General features: G+C 38.9%; 1 pseudogene across 1 annotated transcript; it reads left to right on the top strand.

Moving 5' to 3' along the window:
• The first annotated feature begins 13,707 nt into the window (after positions 1-13,707).
• On the top strand, positions 13,708-14,656 carry LOC307198559 (pyridoxal kinase-like; annotated as a pseudogene). The gene has a single exon. The product of its transcript is annotated as a pyridoxal kinase-like (transcript).
• The last annotated feature ends 13,051 nt before the right edge of the window (positions 14,657-27,707 follow it).

The raw sequence follows: 27,707 nt of genomic DNA, 5'->3' as shown, positions 1-27,707 counted from the left end.
TGCATGTAAATCGTTAGCAAGTAATGACTACAACTCAGATAATTAAGAATTCTGTAACAGAAAGCTCTGCTATGTTTTAATTTTTATATACAATTATGATAATTAGCATATTGTAAGAATATAAAACTTTGCTTTGTAAAGTTTAGTTTTACTATTTCTTTATCACTGTTTATCGTATCACCATTGGTTTCATAATGTAAATACTATATATTGAGCAAATTAAATGTCAAATTTTTTATTACCATAGTTCATGTTACTAGTGTGGCTTTCAGGTGTTTAGAGCTTTTTTTGGTTAACATTCAGTGCAAAAGTTATAGATGCTGTATAATGCTAGAGTTGAATTTTAAGGGATTCCCTAATATGTATACTATCTTTTTATCTGAAGTAATAAATAAACTATGATCTTGAAAGTGCCAGAATCAGAAAAAAAAAATATTTCAAAGGGTCAAAACTCAGGAAATTACAGAGTAAATATTTGCCCTTTTTATCATTTAGCACCTATTTGTTTGGTGTCTTCTCTGTGACAAGTCCTGGGAAAAAGTGATGAATTAAAATATACACTCTTCTTGCCCTCCAGGAGCTTAGAGTCTAGTGGACTTCAATCTCACTCACCTCAGGAAGTGATGTTCCTTTTCTCCAATCCAGTCATCTGCCTACGCTATATGCTCTGTAAATTTTCCAAAATCAAAGTTTTCCATACACACTAAACAGAGGGAGGTACAAGAGGAAAAGGAATTACGACAAAAGGAGAAGTTGCCTCACATATTGTCTTCCTAGTTATTGGTTTAACATCTACCTTTACAACAATATTGCAAACTCCATGAGGGCAGAGACCATATCTTCTTATTCATTGCTTTATCTCCACCACCTAGAACATTGTCTGAAATGGAGGAGGCACTCAACAAATACTGATTGATTTATTGAATGAATGACTGAATAAATGAACAAACTGAAGAACATTGCCTAACGGGGAATTCCCTGGCAGTCCAGTGGTTAAGACTCGGTGCCTTCACTGCCATGGACCTGGGTTCACTCCCTGGCCAGGGAACTAAGCTCCCACAAGGTGTGCAGTGTGACCAAAAAATGAAAAAAAGAAAAAAAAAGAATATTGCCTGACAAACGTAGGTGCTCATTTATGGATAGTTAGGTGAACAGGTGGTAGAGTAGATGAGTGGATAAACATATAGATCAGTTAACAGTGATGAGAAGGGTGCGTAGGTCAAGGAGTGGATGGATGGGTGGGTAAACAGATAAATTGTTTATTGGTTGGTGCATATGTGGGTGAGTGATTTTAAAAATGGAAAATTTCAGTATAGTTATCAAGATCCTTGTGATAATGTTCAATTTGTAAAGAGGTTTGAATTTGCTCCAGTCAGGAAGAACTCACAGAAACACCACCAGGGTTTGGAGCAACCCAAGGAAGTGGCCTGAACATTCCTAAATCACTCCTCCACCCCCACCCCAGGTCATGAGGCTCCAGCAGCACACATGGGTTCATACCAGGTACATATCCTTATTTTGCTGCCCTCATCCATTCTCCCTACTGCTGGCAACAGCATCTATCTACTCATTGAAGAACCGCCCACCCCCCCAAATATGATCTCATGAGTGTGCACATTACATAAGCTGGGCTACTCAGATGTTTGCTCCTTGGAGTTTGAACCTGGAGCAGAAAAACATTGTATTTGTTTCCTAGGGCTGCCATAACAAAGTACCACAAACTGAATGGCTTAAAACAACAGAAATTTTTTGTCTCACAATTCTGGAGGGTAGAATTTTGAAATCAAGTTGTTGACAGGGCCATGCTCTCTCTGAAATCTGTAGGGGAGAATCCATCCTTGCCTCTTCTATCTTCTGGTGTTTGCTGGCAATCCTTGGCATTCCTTGGGTTTTAGATGTGTCACTCCAATCTCTACCTCCATTGTCAATGGCCATCTTCTCCCCACATGTCTCTGTCACTTCTCCTCTAATAAGGGGACCAGACATATTGGATTGGCCACACTACTCCAGTATGACTTCGTCTTAACTTGAGTACATCTGCAAAGACCCTACTTCCCAATAAGATCACATTTGCAGGTACTGGGTGCTAGGACTTCAACATATATTTTGGCGGGATACAATTCAACCCCTAACAGACACAAAGCCTGAAACTATATGGAGCCCATTCGTCTGAAGAGAGAAGCCTAAAGGGACTCCCTAGATCCATGATCTGCCATGGTTTCTGTGCTTTCCGAAGTCTAATGGGAGCTTTTTCCTGATTCTGTGAACTATACGTACCTAACCATATCTTTCAATTTTATTTGTTTACCCTTTTAAGACAGAATTGGTTTATGTTGCCTACAGCCAAAGTATCCTAACAGCTAGATGTAGTCTTCCAAGACAAATGGATTGAGTGTGGTGCACACACCCACACACACACACCTACACACACACACACACGATCAGTCATCTCTCCCATCTCCCTTCCCCTTCGACCTCCATGAGTGAGATTGGCAAGAAGAGGCCAAAGGTTCCTTTGTCAACTCAAATGAAAACAAAAGACCTTTTATTTAAGGAGGGTGCCTCTCTCCCTCTGTATTTTAGTTCAAGAAGTTTGAATGGTTCACCAGCTGGATTATGTGGAATCCTTGCCTAAACTTATCACAGGGATATTGTGAAAACTAAGTAGGGGGAAGAGATTTGATAGCAAAACATGACCTACGAAGTGTTATGCAATAGTGAAGGCCATATCTTTAATCGACGAGTATAGAGAGTAAACTTTAGATCCAGAAGACCCCTGTTAATAGTCAATCTCTTGCCCTGCTTTATTTTCCTTTGTAAACACTTTTATTACCTGAAATTGTTTTATTTGTATTTATTTATTTACTCACCTATAGTCGGTCTTCTCCACTAGAAGACAAGTCCCACAAAGGTGGGGTTTGGTTTCACTGGCTTCAGTCTCCACAGTGCCTGAAGGAGTGAGTGAGTGAACAAATGAATGACTGAAAGAAGCTGCATTGTCAGGACTGAAGACAAATCACTTAACTTGAGGTTTTTGTTATTTGTTAGATTATCACAGGAATTAAGATAAACAAAGACTAGTTATTCACAATGTAGTTTTGAGACCAGTGGCATCAGCAACATCTGGGAGTTTGCTGGAATGCAGGTTCTCAGGCCCCAACTCAGACCCACTGAGTCAGAATTTGCATCTTAACAAGATACCCAAATGGGGGAGGGGTGTTCTGAAGATGGCAGAAGAGTAAGACGCGGAGATCACCTTCCTCCCCACAGATACACCAGAAATACATCTACACGTGGAACAACTCCTACAGAACACCTACTGAATGCTGGCAGAAGACCTCAGGCCTCCCAAAAGGCAAGAAACTCCCCACATACCTGGGTAGGGCAAAAGAAAAAAAGAAAAAACAGAGACAAAAGAATAGGGATGGGACCTGCACCAGTGGGAGGGAGCTGTGAAGGAGGAAAAGTTTCCACACACTAGGAAGCCCCTTCACAGGCGGAGACTGCGGGTGGCAGAGGGAGAAACTTCGGAGCCGCGGAGGAGAGCACAGCAACAGGGGTGCGGAGGGCAAAGCGGGGAGATTCCCTCACAGAGGATCGGTGCCGACCGGCACTCACCAGCCCGAGAGGCTTGTCTGCTCTCCCGCCAGGGCAGGCGGATCTGCGAGCTGAGGCTCGGGCTTTGGTCGGAGCGCAGGGAGAGGACTGGGGTTGGCTGCGTGAACACAGCCTGAAAGGGTTACTGCACCACGGCTAGCCGGGAGGGAGTCCGGGAAAAGGTCTGGAGCTGCCGAAGAGGCAAGAGACTTTTTCGTCCCTCTTTGTTTCCTGGTGCGCGAGGAGAGGGGATTAAGGGCGCTGCTTAAAGGAACGCCAGAAACGGGCGCAAGCCGCGGCTAAAAGCACGAACCCCAGAGATGGGCGTGAGCCGCGGCAAAAAGCGCGGACCTCAGAGACGGGCGGGAGATGCCAAGGCTGCTGCTGCTGCCACCAAGGGGCCTGTGTGCGAGCACAGGTCACTATCCACACCCCTCTTCCGGGGAGCCTGTGCAGCCAGCCACTGCCAGGTTCCTGGGATCTAGGGACAACTTACCTGGGAGAACACACGGCGGGCCTCGGGCTGGTGCAATGTCATGCCGGCCTCTGCCGCCGCAGGCTTGACCCGCAATCCGCGCCCCTCCCTCCCCCCGGCTTGAGTGAGCCAGAGCCCCCGAATCAGCGGCTCCTGTAACCCCTTCATGTCTGAGCAAAAAACAGACGCCCTCCAGCGACCTACACGCAGAGGCGGGGCCAAATCCAAAGCTGAGCCCCAGGAGCTGTGAGAACAAAGAAGAGAAAGGGAAATCTCTCCCAGCAGCCTCAGAAGCAGCGGATTAAAGCTCCACAATCAACTTGATGTACCCTGCATCTGTGGATACATGAATAGACATGAATAGACAATGAATCATCCCAAATTGAGGAGGTGGACTTTGGAAGCAAGATTTATGATTTTTTCCCCTTTTCCTCTTTTTGTGAGTGTGTATGTGTATGCTTCTGTGTGAGATTTTATAGCTTTGCTTCCACCATTTGTCCTAGGGTTCTATCCGTCCGTTTTTTTTTTTTAATTTTTTTCTTAACAGTTAATTTTAATAACTTTATTTTATTTACTTTATCTTATTTCTTTCTTTCCTTCCTTCCCTCCTTTAGACAACGAATCATCCCAAATTGAGGAGATGGACTTTGAGAGCAAGATTTATGATTTTTTCCCCTTTTCCTCTTTTTCTGAGTGTGTATGTGTATGCTTCTGTGTGAGATTTTGTCTGTATAGTTTTGCTTCCACCATTTGTCCTAAGGTTCTATCTGTCCAGTTTTTTTTTAATTTTTTTCTTAATAATTATTTTTTAATTTAATAACCTTATTATATTTTAATTTATTTTATTTTACATTCTTTCTTTTTTCCTTCCTTCCCTTCTTCCATCCTTCCTTCCTTCCTTCCTTCCTTCCTCCCACCATCCCTCCCTCCCTCCCTCCCTCCTTTCTTTCTTTCTTTCTTTCCTTCTTTCCTTCTTTCCTTCTTTTCTTCTTTGTTTCTTTCTTCCTTCCTTCCTTCCTTCCCTCCTTTCTTTCTTTCTTTCGTTCTTTCTTCCTACTTCTACTAATTCTTTCTCTCTACTTTTTCTCCCTTTTATTCTGAGCCATGTGGATGAAAGGCTCTTGGTGCTGCAGCCAAGAGTCAGTGTTGTGCCTCTGAGGTAGGAGAGTCAACTTCAGGACACTGGTCCACAAGAGACCTCCCAGCTCCACATAATATCAAAAGGTGAAAATCTCCCAGATATCTCCATCTCAACACCAGCACCCAGCTTCACTCAACGACCAGCAAGCTACAGTGCTGGACACCCTATGCCAAACAACTAGCAAAACAGGAACACAACCCCATCCATTAGCAGAGAGGCTGCATAAAATCATAATAAGTCCACAGACGCCTCAAAACACACCCCCAGACGTGGACCTGCCCACCAGAAAGACAAGATCAAGCCTCATCCACCAGAACACAGACACTAGTCCCCTCCACCAGGAAGCCTACACAACCCACTGAACCAACCTTAGCCACTAGGGACAGATATCAAGAACAATGGAAACTACGAACGTGCAGCCTGCAAAAAGGAAACCCCAAACACAGTAAGATAAGCAAAATGAGAAGACAGAAAAACACACAGCAGATGAAGGAGCAAGACAAAAACACACCAGACCTAACAAATGAAGAGGAAATAGGCAGTCTACCTGAAAAAGAATTCAGAATAATCAAAGTAAAGAGGATCCAAAATCTTGGAAATAGAATAGACAAATTGCAAGAAACATTTAACAAGGACCTAGAAGAACTAAAGATGAAACAAACAATGATGAACAACACAATAAATGAAATGAAAAATACTCTAGATGGGATCAATAGCAGAATAACTGCGGCAGAAGAACGGGTAAGTGACCTGGAAGATAAAATAGTGGAAATAACTACTGCAGAGCAGAAAAAAGAAAAAAGAATGAAAAGAACTGAGGACAGTCTCAGAGACCTCTGGGACAACATTAAATGCACCAACATTCGAATTATAAGGGTTCCAGAAGAAGCAGAGAAAAAGAAAGGGACGGAGAAAATATTTGAAGAGATTATAGTTGAAAACTTCCCTAATATGGGAAAAGAAATAGTTAATCAAGTTCAGGAAGCACAGAGAGTCCCATACAGGATAAATCCAAGGAGAAATATGCCAAGACACATAGTAATCACTCTGTCAAAAATTAAATACAAAGAAAGCATCTTAAAAGCAGCAAGGGAAAAACAACAAATAACACACAAGGGAATCCCCATAAGGTTAATAACTGATCTTTCAGCAGAAACTCTGCAAGCCAGAAGGAACTGGCAGGACATACTGAAAGTAAGGAAGGAGAAAAACCTGCAACCAAGAATACTCTACCCAGCAAGGATCTCATTCAGATTTGATGGAGAAATTAAAACCTTTACAGACAAGCAAAAGCTGAGAGAGTTCAGCACCACCAAACCCCCTTTACAACAAATGCTAAAGGAACTTCTCCAGGCAAGAAACACAAGAGAAGGAAAAGATATACAATAACGAACTCAAAACAATGTAGAAGATGGGAATAGGAACATACATATCGATAATTACTTTAAATGTAAATAGACTAAATGCTCCCACCAAAAGACCCAGATTGGCTGAATGGATACAAAAACAAGACCCATATATATGCTGTCTACAAGAGACCCACTTCAGACCTAGAGACACATACAGACTGAAAGTAAGGGGATGGAAAAAGATATTCCATGCAAATGGAAACCAAAAGAAAGCTGGAGTAGCAATTCTCATATCAGACAAAGTAGACTTTAAAATAAAGACTATTACAAGAGACAAAGAACAACAGTACATAATGATCAAGGGATCGATCCAAGAAGAAGATATAACAATTGTAAATATTTATGCACCCAACATAGGAGCACCTCAATACATAAGGCAAATACTAACAGCCATAAAAGGGGAAATCAGCAGTAACACATTCATAGTAGGGGACTTTAACACCCCACTTTCACCAATGGACAGATGATCCAAAATGAAAATAAATAAGAAAACACCAGCTTTAAATGGTACATTAAACAAGATGGACTTAATCGATATCTATAGGACATTCTATCCTAAAACAACAGAATACATATTTTTCTCAAGTGCTCATGGAACATTCTCCAGGATAGATCATATCTTGGGTCACAAATCAAGCCTTGGAAAATTTAAAAAAATTGAAATTGTATCAATTATCTTTTCTGAAAACAACGCCATAAGACTAGATATCAATTACAGGGAAAGAACTGTAAAAAATACAAACACATGGAGGCTAAACAATACACTACTTAATAACGAAGTGATCACTGAAGAAATCAAAGAGGAAATAAAAAAATACCTAGAAACAAATGACAATGGAGACACGATGACCCATAACCTATGGGATGCAGCAAAAACAGTTCTAAGAGGGAAGTTTATAGCAATACAAGCCCACCTTAAGAACAGGAAACATCTCAAATAAACAAACTCACCTTGCACCTAAAACAATTAGAGAAAGAAGAAGAAAAAAACCCCAAAGTTAGCAAAAGGAAAGAAATCGTAAAAATCAGATCAGAAATAAATGAAAAAGAAATGAAGGAAACAATAGCAAAGATCAATAAAACTAAAAGCTGGTTCTTTGAGAAGATAAACAAAATAGACAAACCATTAGCCAGACTCATCAAGAAAAAAAGGGAAAAGACTCAAATCAATAGATTTAGAAATGAAAAAGGAGAAGTAACAAGAGACACTGCAGAAATACAAAAGATCATGAGAGATTACTACAAGCAAGTCTATGCCAATAAAATGGACAACCCAGACGAAATGAATAAATTCTTAGAAATGCACAACGTGCCAACACTGAATCCAGAAGAAATAGAAAATATGAACAGACCAATCACAAGCACTAAAATTGAAACTGTGATTAAAAATCTTCCAACAAACAAAAGCCCAGGACCAAATGGCTTCACAGGCGAATTCTATCAAACATTTAGAGAAGAGCTAAAACCTATCCTTCCCAAACTCTTCCAAAATATAGCAGAGGGAGGAACACTCCCAAATTCATTTTACAAGGCCACCATCACCTTGATACCAAAACTAGACAAGGATGTCACAAAGAAAGAAAACTACAGGCCAATATCACTGATGAACATAGATGCAAAAATCCTCAAGAAAATACTAGCAAACAGAATCCAACAGCACATTAAAAGTATCATACACCATGATCAAGTGAGATTTATACCAGAAATGCAAGGATTCTTCAATATATGCAAATCAATCAATGTGATAAACCATATTAACAAATTGAAAGAGAAAAACCATATGATCATCTCAATAGATGCAGAGAAAACTTTTGACAAAATTCAACACCATTTTATGATAAAACCCTGCAGAAAGTAGGCATAGAGGGAACTTTCCTCAACATAATAAAGGCCATATATGACAAACCCACAGCCAACATCATACTCAATGGTGAAAAACTGAAAGCATTTCCACTAAGATCAGGAACAAGACAAGGTTGCCCACTCTCACCACTCTTATTCAATACAGTTTTAGAAGTACTAGCCACAGAAATCAGAGAATCAAAGGAAATAAAAGGATTCCAAATCGGAAAAGAAGAAGTAAAGCTGTCACTGTTTGCAGATGACATGATACTATACATAGAGAATACTAAAGATGTTACCAGAAAACTATTAGAGCTAATCAATGAATTTGGTAAAGTTGCAGGACACAAAATTAATGCACAGAAGTCTCTGGCATTCCTATACACTAATGATGAAAAATCTGAAAGTGAAATCGAAAAAACACTCCCATTTACCACTGCAGCAAAAAGAATAAAATATCTAGGAATAAACCTACCTAAGGAGACAAAAGACCTGTATACAGAAAATTATAAGACACTGATGAAAGAAATTAAAGATGATACAAATAGATTGGATTGGAAGAATCAACATTGTGAAAATGACTCTACTATGCAAAGCAATCTACAAATTCAATGCAATCCCTATCAAACTACCACTGGCATTTTTCACAGAACTAGAACAAAAATTTTCACAATTTGTATGGAAACACAAAAGACCCCGAATAGCCAAATTAATCTTGAGAACGAAAAACGGAACTGGAGGAATCAGGCACTTGACTTCAGACTATACTACAAAGCTACAGTAATCAAGACAGTATGGTACTTGCAGAAAAACAGAAAGATAGATCAATGGAACAGGATAGAAAGCGCAGAGATAAACCCATGCACATATGGTCACCTTATCTTTGATAAAGGACACAGGAATGTACAGTAGAGAAAGGACAGCCTCTTTAATAAGTGGTGCTGGGAAAACTGGACACGTACATGTAAAAGTGTGAGATTAGATCACTCCCTAACACCATACACAAAAATAAGTTCAAAATGGATTAAAGACCTAAATGAAACTATCAAACTCTTAGAGGAAAACATAGGCAGAACACTCTATGACATTAATCACAGCAAGACCCTTTTTTACCCACCTCCTAGAGAAATGGAAATAAAAATAAACAAATGGGACCTAATGAAATTTCAAAGCTTTTGCACAGCAAAGGAAACCATAAACAAGACCAAAAGACAACCCTCAGAATGGAAGAAAATATTTGCAAATGAAGCAACTGACAAAGGGTTAATCTCCAAAATTTACAAGCAGCTCATGCAGATCAATAACAAAAAAACAAACAACCCATCCAAAAATGGGCAGAAGACCTAAATAGACATTTTTCCAAAGAAGATACAGATACAGACTGCCAACAAATACATGAAAGAATGGTCAACATCATTAATCATTAGGGAAATGCAAATCAAAACTACAATGAGATATCATCTCACACCAGTCAGAATGGCCATGATCAAAAAATCTAGAAACAATAAATGCTGGAGAGGGTGTGGAGAAAAGGGAACACTCCTGCACTGCTGGTGGGAATGTGAATTGGTACAGCCACTATGGAGAACAGTATGGAGGTTCCTTAAAAACTACAAATAGAACTCCCATATGACCCAGCAGTTCCACTACTGGGTGTATACCCTGGGAAAACCATAATTCAAAAAGAGTCATGTACCAAAATGTTCATTGCAGCTCTATTTACAATAGCCTGGAGATGGAAACAACCTAAGTGCCCATCATTGGATGAATGGATAAAGATGTGGCACATATATACAATGGAATATTTCTCACCATAAAAAGGAATGAAATTGAGCTATTTTTAATGAGGTGGATAGACCTAGAGTCTGTCATACAGAGTGAAGTAAGTCAGAAAGAGAAAGACAAATACCGTATGTTCACACATATATATGGAATTTAAGAAAAAAAAATGTCATGAAGAACCTAGGGGTAAGACAGGAATAAAGACACAGACCTACTGAAGAATGGACCTGAGAATATGGGGAGGGGGAAGGGTGAGCTGTGACAAAGCGAGAGAGAGGCATGAACATATATACACTACAAAACATAAGGTAGATAGCTAGTCGGAAGCAGCCGCGTAGCACAGAGATATCAGCTCGGTGCTTTGTGACCGCCTTGAGGGGTGGGATAGGGAGGGTGGGAGGGAGGAAGATGCAAGAAGGAAGTGATATGGGAACATATGTATATGTATAACTGATCCACTTTGTTATAAAGCAGAAACTAACACACCATTATAAAGCAATTATACCCCAATAAAGATGTTAAAAAAAAAGATACCCAAATGATTTATCTGCACAGTATAGTTTGAGAAGCCTTGAATATGAAAGGTACATGAAACTGTTCATTTATTAAGGTAAATGAAACTGTAAAATAATAAACACATACATTGTCATTATTATAGTGTTGCCATATGTCCCTTGCTGTTTCAGTTGAGTGTCAAAGGCAGGTATCCCAAGGACCTAGTAAAGCACAATATTTCATACAGGACAGTGATAGTAACAATGCATAATAATCTTAGAGGAGCTCTGATATATTTCTAGAGAGAATATTCTGGCAAAAATATTTACAATCATACCAAAACCCTTTACATTTTTACATACATGAAAAAAAAATTAACAAGATGTCCAGCATAGTCTTAAATTGGGGGAAAATGGAGACAATTTGAAACAGTAGATTTAATGGTTTAAAATAAATTATGTTTATCCAAACAGTAGAAAGCTTGCAATCACATTAAGTATTGTACAAATATATGTATTATTAATACAATAACTAAGCAAGACTCATGCAGCATAATTTTTTAAAACTATTTTATTTGTTTCCCATTCTGCCTGTTGACATGAGAAAAGGTATTTATATTTCGCTCCTTGGATGAAAATCAGGGCAACTTTTATAAAACACTTGGACCCTCTTAGATCATGAAAAGTGCTCCCAACATCAGTGGTCCTTTTAAAAAAAAAAAATCTCACTTTGGTAAGAGATAGTCCAGTTCCAAGTAAAAATTTAAATGTCAATCTTCATTCAAGGTTAAAATTTCTCCTTCCTCCACCTGTGCTTCCCACAGCTTCACCACCTACAGTGCTAGTTCTTAAAGGATGGCTAGGAATTATACACAAAGGAAGGGTCAGGGAAGGCAGTACAGATGGAAGGAACAGTCTAAACAAAGTGAGAAGCAACAAAAAGCACACCTTCCTTGGTGAACTCTAAGGAAACCATCCTGCCAAGATAAAGTCCTCATAAATGGCAATAAACTCTCAGAAGCTGCCAGAAATTCAACCTATCAAAACTAAGTAGAATTTGAAATTTGCAAAAGGAATACTGCATGTGTGTGCCAATAGTATTGTGAGCTGTTGAGAGCATTGGTTTGAGAGTTAACCAGGTGTAAGTTCAAATCCCAAGTTTGCCACTTAGTAGCTGGATGACCTTGAGCAAATTGCTTAAGCTCCCTAAGCTTCAGTTTCCTCATCTGTAAAATGTCCCCTTAGGTTGTGAGGATTAAGTAACGTAATGCATACAAAGAACTAGACACTGTGCCTGGGACACAGATAGTGCTCAACAAAAGGCTAAATTTTGCCTTCATGACTCAGGAAACAGCAAGCTTGAACTTACCCTTCCCAGTGGTCAAGGATTGGAAACAACTGTCATTTGCAATTCCTACTGAGAAGTTGAGGTTGCCATCTGCCCCTGCCCCCTTCCCAAGAACCATCCTCTTCCCAGAAAAATGCAAGAGAGGTATTCACTGTGGCCCTGGAAGCCACAGGGCAAGACCCAGTCTCAAACTGGGCTCAGAAAAAGAGAGACATTTCTTTCAAGTAAGTACTTAGAGAAGACAAATTTTTAGAGACCAGTTAGACTGGAGTCCAGAGAGCCCTTCCAGAAAGCTCTGCCTTTTCTAAAATAATCTCAGGATATTCTTGAGATGCTGGAGGTCAGGGAAGTGAAACCCAATAATGATGGATTACATTTTCCACCAGCCTGGACGAAGGGGAGAAGAAGTCATGGAAGAAGGAGTGGTTTAAAATATTTTTGAAAAATTATTCATTTTAAATTTGTTAACAAATTAAAATTTATACTTGATTAAAAGCCACTGTCCCATAACTCACTTGCCATCCAGTGTCCTGTTCCCAGAGACAACTATTTCTAATTCTTTTAGCTCTTTCTCCTGGGTGTCAAGTCCATATCTCTATACAGTGAAGCCTCACTACTCGATGGGTCCATATTTGTGAATTTGTCTACTAGCTAAAATTTATTTGTAACTCCAGAATTAATACTCAAGGTACTTTTGTGGTAGAAACAAAAAATTTGAATCATCTCTAACATGCTTTTGCCCAGGTGAGGTAGAGCAAGGCAGTAGTCTGCCTTCTTGTTTCAGCTCTCACACAGATGTCTTCAAAAATAATCAATAAAAAATCTATAATAGGAAAATAAAAGAGTTTTATTTGACCCAAATTAAGGACTATGGTCAGGGAGACAGCCTCTCAGATTAATCTGAGGAGCTGCTCTGGAGAAGCATGGTTTTCAGCACAGTTGTACATCTTGTCAGAACAAAGAACATCAAACAAGTCAGGGACACCATCCTTTCAAGGTTTCAAAAATAAACAGATCAGCACATACACAGCAAGTCAGTATGTCCTTGACACCTAGGAAGGCAGTCTTATCACTGAAGGAATACCAGCATTGGCATCACAGGAAGAGAGGCATTTAATCTTTATTCTTAATGTGGACATTCTTTACTTCTAGTCAATGTACTTTTTTCTTTAATGATTAAAGCAGATGTACAATGTATGTTTGATAGACCACAAACAGGCTGTTTAGGTTAACATAAAATTTAAGTCAAATCATGTATAATCCAGAAACCAGACGTTCCCATACCTCAATATGTGAAAATTTCCTTCCATTATTTCTCCCTTCTGATTGAAAATCTTTCAATAGAAAGCACTGATGATCAAAATATTTGTCTCTCAATGCCAGGGTAGTTTCTGCCTGCCCTGGGTCCATCATGTCCCTCAGTGTTAGGCTTCCGTTTTTGTTGTTTATACATGTAAAGAGATTTGCCTAAGAGGGAGGTGGCCCATCGTTCAAGCAGAGTGCCTTCACTGAGCAGGGCTGCAGCGGAGCAGAGCCTGAGTGCAGCTGGAACCAAGTGGAGCACAGCCCCAGCATGCGGCGGAGACAATGACCCTGCCTGGCCCTGCCCCTGAGGCAGACCTGGCAAGGAGGAAGATTGTCAGGTGCTCTCCATTCAGAGCCATGTCATCTGTGGCTACATGGGCAATCAGGCGGTCACACTCCCACTACATGTTTTGGGGTTCAAGATTGATGTAGTGAACTCTGTCCAGTTTTTAAACCACACAGGCTACTCACACTGGAATGGCCAAGTGCTGAACTCAGATGAGCTCCACGAGCTGTATGACGGGCTGGAGCTGAACAACATGAAGAAATATAACTATGTGCTCACAGGTTACATGAAAGATAAGTTCTTCCTGGCCATGGTGGTGGACACCAGGAAGGAGCTGAAGCAGCAGAACTCCAGGCTCTTGGTCATGTGCGTCCCCGTGATGGGAGACAAGTGGAACAGAGAAGTTTCCATCTACCTCCCTGAGGACCTTCTTCTGGTTTACAGAGAGAAGGACATGCCAGTTGCAGACATCATAACCCCCAACCAATTTGAGACTGAGTTGCTGAGCAGCAGAAAGATTCACAGCCAAGAAGAAGACTTAGCAGTGAGTGATGGATGTGCTGCACTTAATGGGCCTCAACACAGTGGTCATCACCAGCTTAGACCTGCCATCCCCAAGGGGCATTAACTACCTGATCATGCCAGGGAGCCAGATGACCCAGACCCCTGACGGCACCGTGATGATGCAGAGCATCCTCATGGAGATGTGCAAGGTGGACACAGTCTCCATAGGCACTGGGGACCTCTTCATTGCCGTGCTCTTGGCATGGATGCACAAGCAACTCAACAGTCTCAAGGTGGCCTGTGAAAATACTGTGTCGGCCATGCACCATGTTCTGCAGCAGACCATCAAGTGTGCAAAAGCCAAGGCTGTGGAAGGACTGAAGCCCAGCCCAGCCCAGCTGTAGCTGAGGACTGTCCAGAGCAAGAAGGACATCAAGATCCCAGAGATCATCATCCAGGCCATAGTGCTGTGAGAGCCGTATGAACCCACCTCCTTAACACCCAGCGTTAGGTGTCTCCATTTCCATCCTTGTGAAAAATGTAACGTCTGCCTTAGAGCTGTGACCAAAATTTGACATTTTTTTCATTCATGAGAAAAAAAAAAAAAAGAAGAGATTTGCCTAGTTATCCACTTGGGGGGTGGGAGGGAGGGGGTGTCTAATCAGACATAGTGAACAAGCACAGATGTATGCTAATGGGGAAACATTTTATAGGCTATACATTTTATCAATTATGTTGAATTGTCACATAAACATTGTTACACCTGCTTTTCTTAAAATTTTATTTTGTTTATATTTTTATACAGCAGGTTCTTATTAGTCATCAGTTTTATACACATCAGTGTATACATGTCAATCCCAATCACCCAATTCATCACATCCCCACCCCTGCCGCTTTCCCCCCTTGTGTCCATACGTTTGTTCTCTACGTCTGTGTCTCAATTTCTGCCCTGCAAACCGGTTCATCTGTACCATTTTTCTAAGTTCCACATATGTGTGTTAATATACGATATTTGTTTTTCTCTTTCTGACTTACTTCACTCTGTATGACAGTCTCTAGATCCATCCACGTCTCAAAAAATGACCCAATTTCATTCCTTTCTATGGCTGAGTAATATTCCATTGTATATATGTACCACATCTTCTTTATCCATTTGTCTGTCGATGGGCATTTAGGTTGCTTCCAATGACCTGGCTATGTTACACCTGCTGTAAACAGTAGGCTTAAAGCAAGTAGTGATACATGTCCTGAGTAGCTTCATAGCCAGGAAAAGAATAACAATACATACTATGACAATGATAATCATTTGTAAGCAAAACGGGAAAAAAATGTCTGATCTTGTAGCCATTTCACTCTTTTGGGAAATTGTGTGTGTGTGTGCCTCTACTTCTCCAGAGCTGTTGATATAAGTGCAGCAAGTAGTGCAAGCAATAACATAAATGGTTCCTTGTTTAACCAACAAAAATATGAGGCAATTCTGTTATCTAATATTATATGGGCTAAGGAATTTAGGGATGTCTGTTATGCTGCAATGCTTTTTTTCAGTTTCCTCAACTATTTGACCAATGGTGGGTGATAGATTTCTAATCATATCTCTGTTTACACATACTCCTGCATTAGGAACCAAGATTGCCAAAAGATTTTGTCATGAGATATCTTGGTATCTTGCTAACATGGATCTCTTGACTCTGTAATGAAGAGAGAAAGGAGGTTCATCTACTTACTTATGTATAGGCAATGGAGTAACATATTATCCTAGTAAAAATAAACCTTCTATTTGCCAGCTAGTAAGACTATGTGCCCATCTTTAGGAAAGTGGATCAATTCCAATACCACACGAAGACAAAACATGGGGGAGCACAAGTGATCCCTCCTAGAGTGCTCTCATTGATAGCTTCATCAGTTGGAAGTTTTGTTAATGCGGTATTAAACCATGGGTCATTTCTCTTGTAGTCTTTCCAAAACCTATCTGTATGGTATTTGATGTAAGGGAGTTGCTGGCATAATTTTCTTATGTTTTTCTCTTTAAGACATTTGTTAATTAAGTAAGGAACAGAGTGAGGTGTCCTAGGGTAAGTTGTGTCAGGTCTCTAAGGATCATGGATAGTATCAGACAAAGGATAGACAAATTAATATGTTAAAGAATTTGAACCTGAAAGGTTAGGCCAGAGGGAGGTCAGTCAAGGTGGGTGGTAATGTTAGAAACATCTGAAAAGTCATGATATAGGTGTTAGGAGGGGCCAAATTGGTCTTGTACTGATGGAGGAATTTGATGACAAATCCAACAGTCAGTTAGATTGCCTCCAGGAGCTATACTCTGTGACAACTTTACTAAAGAATTTTCTTTCCATTTTGAACATTGCATCAAAAGTATAGCTAGAAGTAAAACAATAACTTTCAATTTTGATAGGGAGATGAGTATTTGGTAAACAGTACAATTGAATTAATAGGATGAGTCTTACAGGCCCAGTCCAGATTCTTGGGTCAGCTGTCTACCATTGTTGTCATCTTTTTGTCCTCGTGTGGATGTCATCTGAGGTCAGAAGTCCTTTCTATAAAACACTCAGGTGCAGAGGCTTTCTTAAGTCAGAAATATTAATTCAAGAGTCAATTCCCGTAAGTTTCACTGTACATGAGCTACTTAAGAATACCTGATAAGGATCCTTTCATCTAGTTTGGAGTGTCCTTTATATGATGTCTTTTCCAGTAAGCATGATCTCCTGGATGCAGGTCATGTGGCATCTGATCTTCATCCAAAGATAGATTACTGTGATTAGCTTCAGAAGCAAGCTTAGAATATCCTTTCAATAATTCAATAAACTTTACAATAATGTAACATAGCAACAAAGAGGCATCTTGGATGTAGGTAGTAAATAGAAAACCTCGGTATATACAAAACTTCAATATCCACAAGATATATTATGGAAAAATGATTTTTCTCTCTAAATTATCTTCATTTTTCACCAAATATAGTCAAATTAAGACTGATTTATTTTCAAAAATAAGTCTGATTTCAATAAACTTGGCCTGATTATTTACATAAGTGGAATTGATCGTATAGGTTCTTTTAAATTTGGCTTTGCTGGAACTTTTCAAGAGGAATCTCAAATTGAACTTTTAAAAGTCCTCTCAAGATGAGGAAAGCCATGCCAAGAACTTGCCATCAGATTCTGCCTGCAATACCTACAGATTTAAGTGTATACCTCTCTTCTTGAAGTCTAAAATATCTTGAGGTTCCTGCACCTGCCAGGAAGTGGTCTTCCTTATTCACCTGGAAATGCTGCTGGGAACCTAAGGATTTCCAATCTCTGGAGGGATCAAGTAGAGAGGAAAGATAAATGCTTCAATCTGCTTATAAAGATATAATTTACATAATTGCTGTAAGTTATAATTAGCTTAAGAGGAAAGGTTCCCTTATGTCTGGAAGACAAAAATTAAAAGCCAGTAATATTTCAGACAAAAAGTCATAAAAATTGTATTTACCAGTTCATTCAATCCCATGTAATTAATTTTTGTTCTGCTCAAGTCCAGTTTTTCCATTAGTTTTATTGACCTTGCCTGAAGATTGAAGGTGACAGTGACAGTGATAATTTCAAGAAATTTTCAAGTTTTTTTTTTAAGACTCATATGATTTGCCCAATGAAGTGAGTGTCTTGATCACTGGGGATTGTGGAAAATATTCTCCAAGTGGAAAATACATTTTCTAACAGTTTCTTTACCATTGTGACATCATCAGCCTTGCAGAAAGAGAAGGCTTTAACCCATCACATGAAAAATGGGGTTCATCAGAGAACTGGGAAGAATCCAGTAGCCATCTTGGGTTTCCCATAACCCTGACTGTTTAATTCACAGGTATTGCTTACCCACCTTAATATCTCTCATTTAGGAACAGACTGTTGCCTTGTTACAAGGACATCAGGGTGGCAAAATCCTGCCAATGAGGGGTCAATTTTCTTGCAGAATTGGAATGGATTTTATCTATACAGATTCTGTTGTTGTTGCCTTTGCATGAAAGTCATCTAGGGCATTCTCCTGATACTTGGGTTCAGTCCCTTTAGCATAAGCCTCAATTTTGATGACAACATAACATTTTATGTCAGGACATATAAGACTTCCAGGAATTTCATATAATTTCTGGAACTCATAATATACACTTATGTAGATATAACATGAAGAAGACTTAATATTACCTTTTATTTGACAATGCTTCCCACATAATTTAACATACTGAATAAACCTAATTAGTTTAATATCTCTCTTTGAGATGCTTCAGGACAAAAATCACTTTCTTTTCCCTTAGCAAAATGCATTTCCATTCTTCATACTTTCTTTTACTGAAAACACACATCTTATTTTCATTGTATACTGAAATATTTCCCTTATTATTTCTAATATCTTTAATTACCTATATATTATCAATTTTAACCTTTAAAAAAACCTTAATCTCTGGCAAAAACCAAGATGCAAGCAATTGTGAACTGTTTGTCATATCAGCATTTCCTGATTGGCAAACTTGTGAACATATTCCATAATCTCTAAAAACATACGTTTTCTCATAACCCAATTTCTTCCCTCAATGGGGTACAAGACGTCTTTCCAACGAACTCAAGCATCTTTAGTTTTTCTCTAATAAGGAGACAAAAGTAGGTAAATTTAGACTTTCTTAGCAATTAATGTTTTAGTATTTTACCTTAACTGGAAGTGATCTGTATATTCAATGAACTCTTATCATTTAACTTAATCTAGGAAAATTCTAAAGTTTCAAGTCTGGAGAAACTATTTTTAGGTAGACATACCACAAAACAATCATTCTTAAAGAGTTCACTTAAAAACTTTTATCCCATTTATCCTCTATTTATTACTTACAAAAATATCATCTTACCAAGTTAATTTTCTTGTCGACAAATTTTGTAACAGAGATAATATGAGCTTATTGACTTTTAGTAAACCTAGGTAAAAGTATTATAGTTAATGTTTATGACTCTAAAGACATGTCTGTATTAATCAAACCAAGAACTTATACTTGTTTTCACTCATTAAAGATTAATCCTAGATCACATGATCTTCTAAAGATTTGGGAATAGTTTTTTGTTATATTTGGAAATATTTGATTTGGGGGTAGAGTTAGGATGGTGGAGTAGGAGGATGTGGAGTTTGTGTCTCCTCACAAGTACAAGAATACATCAGAGCAATTCTCGCAGAGCACCTACTGAGCACTAATGAGGGACCTCAGACACCTAAGGGGACGGGAGGAATCCCCGCACAACCGGGTAGGATGTGAGAGAGAAGGAAGGGGTAAAGAAAAGTGGAGGCGGGATGGGACCAGCACCCCTGAGGTGGGGCTGGGAGAGAAGAGAGGGGATCACCAGGGACAGAGAGGGACCTTCAGGGGATAGGGGGTTTGGAGGGGAATGCAACAGTCAGTCAGTGGAGGGTAGGACAGAGTGGGACCTATGCACATGGTCCATGCCACAGCCCTGCACACCCCAGCCTGAGCTGTGTTCCCTGGTAGAGAGGAAGGCTGGGTGCCAGAGAGTGGAATTTGGAGGGTGGACCCAGGCAGGGGATGGCTGTTGGTGGTGGGGAGGCAGCATGGGCAGCAGGAAGTGAGGCACCATTGATGAGTGGAACACAATTGGCAGGGCCTCCATTGTAGCACCCTTCCCCACCTGCTGGCCCAACCTCCTCGGGCAGTGGCACAGGTGCACACCTGATCTGGCTCATCCTCCCCTCAAGCCAGGTTCTCCCCTGCCTGCTCAGGCCCTGGTGAGCCTGCTAGTGTCCTGGGCCTGAGCCCCACACCAGCCAAAGCCTCTGCAGGCCACGTGGGTACTGGACCTGAGCCCTGCCACCACCAAAGTCTCCTCTGGCCATGTGGGTCCCAGTGGACCCAAGCACCGCACACCCCACAAAGCCTCCACAGGCTGCATGGGTCCTGGCGGCCCATGTGTGTCCCCTGATGGGGCCTCCTCTGGCCTTATGGGTCCAGACAGACTGAGCACTGCCCACCTTCAAGGCCCTCTCTGGTTTCGCAAGCCCCTGCAGGCGCACACATGGAAGCCTGCACCCCAGCTGGTTTACACAGGCACATGTGCTCTGGGCCAGCTTCAGGAGCAGATGCTGGTTGAAAGGAATACACACAGAGGTGAGGCTGACACAGCAGGTCCAGAGACCTACCTAGAGGTCTTGGAGGGCCAGCTGGGGAGGCAGAGTTGCATGCACTTCACCGTGGGAACAAGGACACTCATAGTGGAGGTACCAGGGAATTGTTTAAAATTAATTAATTTTTTTTTTTGCTGTTGTTGTGTTTTGTTTTGTTGTTTCATTTTCATTTTTTCTAATATATTTTTAACTTTTCTAATTTTATTTTATATTTTATTCTTTGTTATTGTTCTGTTCTTTTTTGTTGTCTGTTTTTTGTTGTTTTTTGTTGTTGTTTTGGTTTTCTGTTGGTTTGTTCTTTGGATATTTTTGTGTTGTTTTCTTTCATTGTGTTTTTTATTTTCTTTTGCTTTTATGTTCTTTTATTATTTCTTTTTTTATTTTTGTTTTTGTCATTTTTGTGTGTTTGTCTTTTGTTCTCTTAGCTTTTCTTTTATTTTATTTTATTTTTTGTTTTCTGTTTATGTTAGTTTTGTTTTTATTATTGGTTTTGAACTCTCTTGTTTGTTTGGGTGTCTTCTGGTTTTATGCTTTCCTTGTGATTTTTTTTTTCTTGTTGTTGTTGTTTGCTTGTTGCTTTGCTTTTTGTTTGCTTGGATTTGTTTTTCTAATTTGTTTTGGGTTTTATTTGTTTGTTTTCTTTTCTTTTTTTGTTTGTGTGTTTGTTCGGTTTTGTTTTTATTATTTGCATTGGTCTTTGTCTGTTTTCTGTTTGTTTTTTACTTGCCATGCCATGCAACCTGTGGGGTCTTGGTTCCCAGGCCAAGGGTCAGGTCTGAGCCCCTGTGGTGGGAGCGCCAAGTCCAAGACACTAGACTAACAGAGAACTTCAGGCACCTGGGAATACAAATCGGTGTGAGCTCTCCCAGAGGTCCTCATCTCAACACCAAGACCTGACTCCACCCAACAGCCTACAAGCTCCAGTGCAGGAAGCCTCAGGCCGAACTACCAGCAAAACAGGAACACAGCTCCACCCATCAACAAAAATGAGACAGTAGAAAAATATGTCACAGATGAAGGAAAAAGGTAAAAATCCACAAGACCAAATAAATGAAGAAGAAATAGGTAATCTACCTAAAAAAGAATTCAGAGTAATGATAGTAAAGATTATCCAAAATCTCAGAAATAGAATGGAGGCACAGATCAAGAAAATACAAGAAATGTTTAACAAGGACCCAGAAGAACTAAAGAAAAAACAGTGATGAACAACACCATAAGTGAAATGAAAATATACTAGAAGGAATCAATAGCAGAATAACTGAGGCAGAAGAATAAATAAGTGAGCTGGAAGATAGAATTGTGGAAATAACTGCCACAGAGCAGAATAAAGAAAAAGGAAAAAAAGAAATGAGGAGAGTTTCAGAGACCTCTGGGACAACATTAAGCTCACCAACATTCACATTATAGGGGTCCCAGAAGAGGAAGAGAAAGAAAAATGGTCTGAGAAAATATTTGAAGAGATTATAGTCAAAAACTTCCCTAAGAGGGGAAAGGAAATAGTCAATCAAGTCCAAGAAACACACAGAGTCTCATACAAGATAAACCCAAGGAGAAACACACCAAGACATATATTAACCAAATTATCAAAAATTAAATACAAAGAAAAAATATTAAAAGCAACAAGGGAAAACAAAAATTAACATACAAAGGAATTCCCATAAGGTTATCAGCTGATTTTTCAGCAGAAACTCTGCAGGCCAGAAGGGAGTCGCAGGTTATATTTAAAGTGATGAAAGGGAAAAACTACAAGCAACATTAATCTACCCAGCAAGGATATCACTCAGATTCAACAGAGAAATCGGAAGCTTTTCAGACAAGCAAAAGCTAAGAGATTTCAGCACCACCAGACCAGCTTTACAACAAATTCTAAAGGAACTTCTCTAGGCGAGAAACACAATAGAAGAAAAAGACCTTCAAAAACAAACCCAAAGCAATTAAGAAAATGGTAATAGGAACATACATATTGATAATTACCTTAAATGTAAATGGACTAAATGCTCCAACCCAAAGATACAGACTGGCTGAATGGATACAAAAACAAGACCCATAAATATGCTGTCTACAAGAGACCCACTTCAGACCTAGGGACACATGCAGACTGAAAGTGAGGGGATGGGAAAAGATATTCCATGCAAATGGAAAGCAAAAGAAAGCTGCAGTAGCAATACTCATATCAGACAAAATAGACTTTAAAATAAAGTCTGTTACAAGAGACAAGGAAGGACACTACATAATGATCAAGGGATCAATCCAAGAAGAGGACATAACAATTATAAATATTTATACACCTAACATAGGAGCACCACAATACATAAGACAAATGTTAACAGCCATAAAAGGTGAAATCAAGAGTAACACAATAATAGTGGGGGACTTTAACAGTACACTTACACCAATGGATAGATTATCCAGACAGAAAATTAATAAGGAAACACAAGCTTTAAGTGACATAATAGACCAGATAGGTTTAATTGATATTTATAGAACATTCCACCCAAAAGTGGCAGAATACACTTTCTTCTCAAGTGCACGTGAAACATTCTCCAGGATAGATCACATCTTGGGTCACAAATCAAGCCTCAGTAAATTTAAGAAAATTGAAATTGTATCAAGCATCTTTACTGACCACGATGTTATGAGATTAGAAATCAATTACAAAAAAACTGTAAAAATCACAAACACATGGAGGCTAAACAATATGCTACTAAATAACCAAGATCACTGAAGAAATCAAAAAGGAAATTAAAAAATACCTAGAAGAAAATGACAATGAGTACACGATGACCCAAAACCTATGGGATGTAGCAAAAGCAGTTCTAAGAGGGAAGTTTATAGCCATACAATTCTATCTCAAGAAACAAGAAAAAATCTCATATAAACAACCTAACCTTACACCTAAAGCAACTAGAAAAAGAAGAACAAAGAAAACCCAAAGTTAGTAGAAGGAAAGAAATCATAAAAATCAGAGCAGAAATAAGTGAAATAGAAATGAAGAAAACAATAGCAAAGATCAATGAAACTAAAAGCTTGTTCTTTGAGAAGATAAACAAAACTGAAAAACCTGTATCCAGACTCATCAAGAAAAAAAGAGGTGAGGACTCAAATCAATCAAGCTAGAAATGAAAAAGGAGAAATTACAATTGACACCACAGAAATATAAAGGATCATAAGAGACTATTATAAGAAACTATACACCAATAAAATGAAAAACACGAAAGAAATGGACAATTTCTTAGAAAAGTACCACCTTCTAAGACTGAACCAGGAAGAAACAGAAAATATAAACAGATCAATCATAAGTAATGAAATTGAAACTGTGATTAAAAATCTTCCAACAAAAAAAAGTCCAGGACCAGGTGGCTTCACAGGTGAATTCTATCAAACTTTTAGAGAAGAGCTAACACTGATACTTCTCAAACTCTCCTAAAACATTGCAGAGGAAGGAACACTCCCAAGCTCATTCTACAAGGCCACCATCACCGTGACACCAAAACCAGACAACGATACTACAAAAATAAAACATTATAGATGAATATCACTGATGAACTTACACGCAAAAATCCTCAACAAAATACTAGGAAACAGAATCCAACAACACATTAAAAGAATCATACACCATAATCAAATGAGACTAATCCAAGGGATGCAAGGATTCTTGAAAATGCACAAATCAATCAATGTGACGCACCATATTAACAAATTAAAGAATAAAACCCATATGATCATCTCAATCGATGCAGAAAAGCTATTGACAAAATTCAACACCCATTTATGTTAAAAAAATAAAAACAACCCTCCAGAAAGTGGGCACACAGGGAACCTACCTCAAAATAATAAAGGTCATATACGACAAACCCACAGCAAACATCATTCTGAATGGTGAAAAACTAAAACCATACCCTCTAAGATCAGGAACAAGACAAGGATGTCCACGTTCACTACTGTTATTCAACATAGTTTTGGTAGTCCTCGCCATGGCAATCAGAGAAGAAAAAGAAATAAAAGGAAAACAAATTGGAAAATAAGAAGTAAAACTGTCACTGTTTGCAAATAACATGATACTATACACAGAGAATCCTAAAGATGCCTCCAGAAAACTATTAGAACTAATCAGTGAATTTGGTAAGGTTGCAGGAAACCAAATTAATGCACAGAAATCTCTTCCATTCATATACACTAACAATGAAATATCAGAAAGAGAAATTAAGGAAACACTCCTATTTACCATTGTGACAAAAAGAATAAAATATCTAGGAATAAACCTACCAAAGGAAGGAAAAGACCTGTACTCAGAAAACTATAAGATACTGTTGAAAGAAATCAAAGACAACACAAACAGATGGAGAGATATACCATGTTCTTGGATTAGAAGAATCAATATTGTCAAAATGACTATACTACCCAAAGCAATCTACAGATTCAATGCAATACCTATCAAATTACCAATAGCATCTTTCTCAGAATTAGAAAAAAATTTTTTACAATTTGTATGGAAACACAAAAGACCTCGAATAGCCAAGGCAATCTTGAGAAAGAAAAACAGAGCTGCAGGAATCAGGCTCCCTGACTTCAGACTATATTACAAAGCCACAGTAATCAAGACAATATGGTACTGGCACAAAAACAGAAAAATAGATCAATGGAACAGGTTAGAAAGCCAAGAGATAAATCCACTCACCTATGGTCACCTAATCTATGACAAAGGAGGCAAGAATAGACAATGGAGTAAAGACAGTCTCTTCAATAAGTGATGCTGGGAAAACTGGACAGATACATGTAAAAGAATAGAATTAGAACACTCCCTAACACCATACACAAAAGTAAACTCAAAATGGATTAAAGACCTAAATATGACTGGACACTATAAAACTCTTAGAGGAAAATATAGGCAGAACACTCTATGACATAAATCACAGCAAGATCTTTTTTGACCTACCTCCTAGAGTAATGCAAATTAAAACAAAAATAAACAAATGAGACCTAATTAAACTTAAAAGCTTTTTCATAGCAAAGAAAACCACAAACAGGACAAAAAGACAACCCTGGAATGGGAGAAAATATTTGCAAACAAAGCAACTGACAAGGGATTAAGCTCCAAAATATACAAACAGCTCATGCAGCTCAATATCAAAAAAACAAACAACCCAATCCAAAAATGGGCTAAAGACCTAAACAGACATTTCTCCAAAGAAGACATACAGATGGCCAACAAACATGTGAAAAGATGCTCAACATCATTAATTATTAGAGAAATGAAAATCAAAACTACAATGAGGTATCACCTCACACCAGTCAGCATGAACATCATCAAAAAAACTACAAACAGTAAGTGCTGGAGATGGTGTGGAGAAAAGGGAACCCTCCTGGACTGTTGGCGGGTATGTAAATTGATAGAGCCACTATGGAGAACAGTGTGGAGGTTCCTTAAAAAACTACAACTAGAACTACCATATGAAACAGCAATCCCACTACTGGGCATATACCCTGAGAAAATCAAAATTCAAAAAGAGTCATGTAGCAAAATGTTCATTGCAGCTCTATTTACAATAGCCCAGAGATGGAAACAACCTAAGTGTCCATCATCGGATGAATGGATAAAGAAGATGTGGCACATATATACAATGGAATATTACTCAGCCATAAAAAGAAACAAAATTGAGTTATTTATAGTGAGGTGGATGGACCTAGAGTCTGTCATACAGAGTGAAGTAAGTCAGAAAGAGAAAGACAAATACCATATGCTAACACATATATATGGAATCTAAGGAAAAAAAAATGTCATGAAGAACCTAGGGGTAAGACAGGAATAAAGACACAGACCTACTAGAGAATGGACTTGAGGATATGGGGAGGGGGAAGGTTAAGCTGTGAGAAAGTGAGACAGTGGCATGGACATATATACACTACCAAACGTAAAATAGATAGATAGTGGGAAGCAGCTGCAAAGCACAGGGAGATCAGCTCAGTGCTCTGTGACCACCTAGAGTGGTGGGATAGGGAGGGTGGGAGGGAGGGAGATGCAAGAGGGAAGAGATATGGGAACATATGTATATGTATAACTGATTCCCTTTGTTATAAAGCAGAAACTAACACACGATTGTAAAGCAATTTTACCCCAATAAAGATGTTAAAATAGAAAATACTAGATGGAAAGTGCTTCAATCATATTTGTCTTAAAAAAGTAAAAAATAAGAAAAAAAAATAAAGCAGAAACAAACACACCATTGTAAAGCAATTATACTCCAATAAAGATGTAAAAAAAAAAAAAAAAAACTACAAACAGTAAGTGCTGGGGATGGTGTGGAGAAAAGGGAACCCTCCCAGACTGTTGGTGGGAATGTAAATTGATAACAGCCACTATGGAGAACAGTATGGAGGTTCCTTAAAAAACTAAAAATAGAACTACCGTAGGAGCCAGCAATCCCACTCCTGGGCATATACCCAGAGAAAATCATAATTCCAGAAGATACACACACCCCAATGTTCATTGCAGCTCTATTTACAATAGCCAGGACATGGAAGCCACCTAAACATCCATCAGCAGAGGAATGGCTAAAGAAGGTATGGTACATATACAATGGAATGTGACTCAGCCATAAAAATGAAAGAAATTGTGCCATTTGCAGAGACATGGATGGACCTAGAGACTTTCATACAGAGTGAAGTAAGTCAGAAAGAGAAAATCAAATATCCTATATTAATGCATATATGTGGAATCTAGAAAAATGGTACATATGAACCTATTTGCAAAGCAGAAATAGAGACACATGTATGAAATAAATGTATGGACACCAAGGGGGAAAAGGGGGTGGGATGAATTGGGAGATTGGGATTGACATATATCCACTATTGATACTAAGCATAAAATACATAACTAATGAGAACCTACTGTATAGCACAGGGAACTCTACTCAGTGCTCTCTGGTGACCTAAATGGGAAGGAAATCCAAAAAAGAGGGGTTATATGTATACATATAGCTGATTCATTTCGCTGTACAACAGAAACTAACACAACATTGTAAAGCAACTATACCCTAATAAAAGTTTTAAAAATAAAAAATAAAAAGAAATATTTGATTTGGGAATTCCCTGACAGTCCAGTGGTTAGGACACCATGCTCCACTGCAGGGGGCATGGGTTCGATCCCTGGCTGGGGAAATAAGATCCCACATGCTGTGCAGAGTGGCCAAAAAAAAAAAAAAAGAAAAAAAAAGAAATATTGATCTGTAAGTGCTAATATTTAAGTCAACTAGTAGAGCTCTTTTAAAAATTAATTTTATATCATCTGGAGGTAGAAACATCATATTTATAATGTGCACACAGACATACATACATCCAGCTAGACACAGAGATCTCATAGTT

Source organism: Stenella coeruleoalba, assembly GCF_951394435.1.
Source record: "Stenella coeruleoalba genome assembly, chromosome: 15".
In the NCBI taxonomy this organism is placed as follows: Eukaryota; Metazoa; Chordata; class Mammalia; order Artiodactyla; family Delphinidae; genus Stenella; species Stenella coeruleoalba.
The sequence above is the reverse complement of the archived record's forward strand: the minus strand, read 5'-3'. Positions and strand labels throughout refer to the sequence as shown.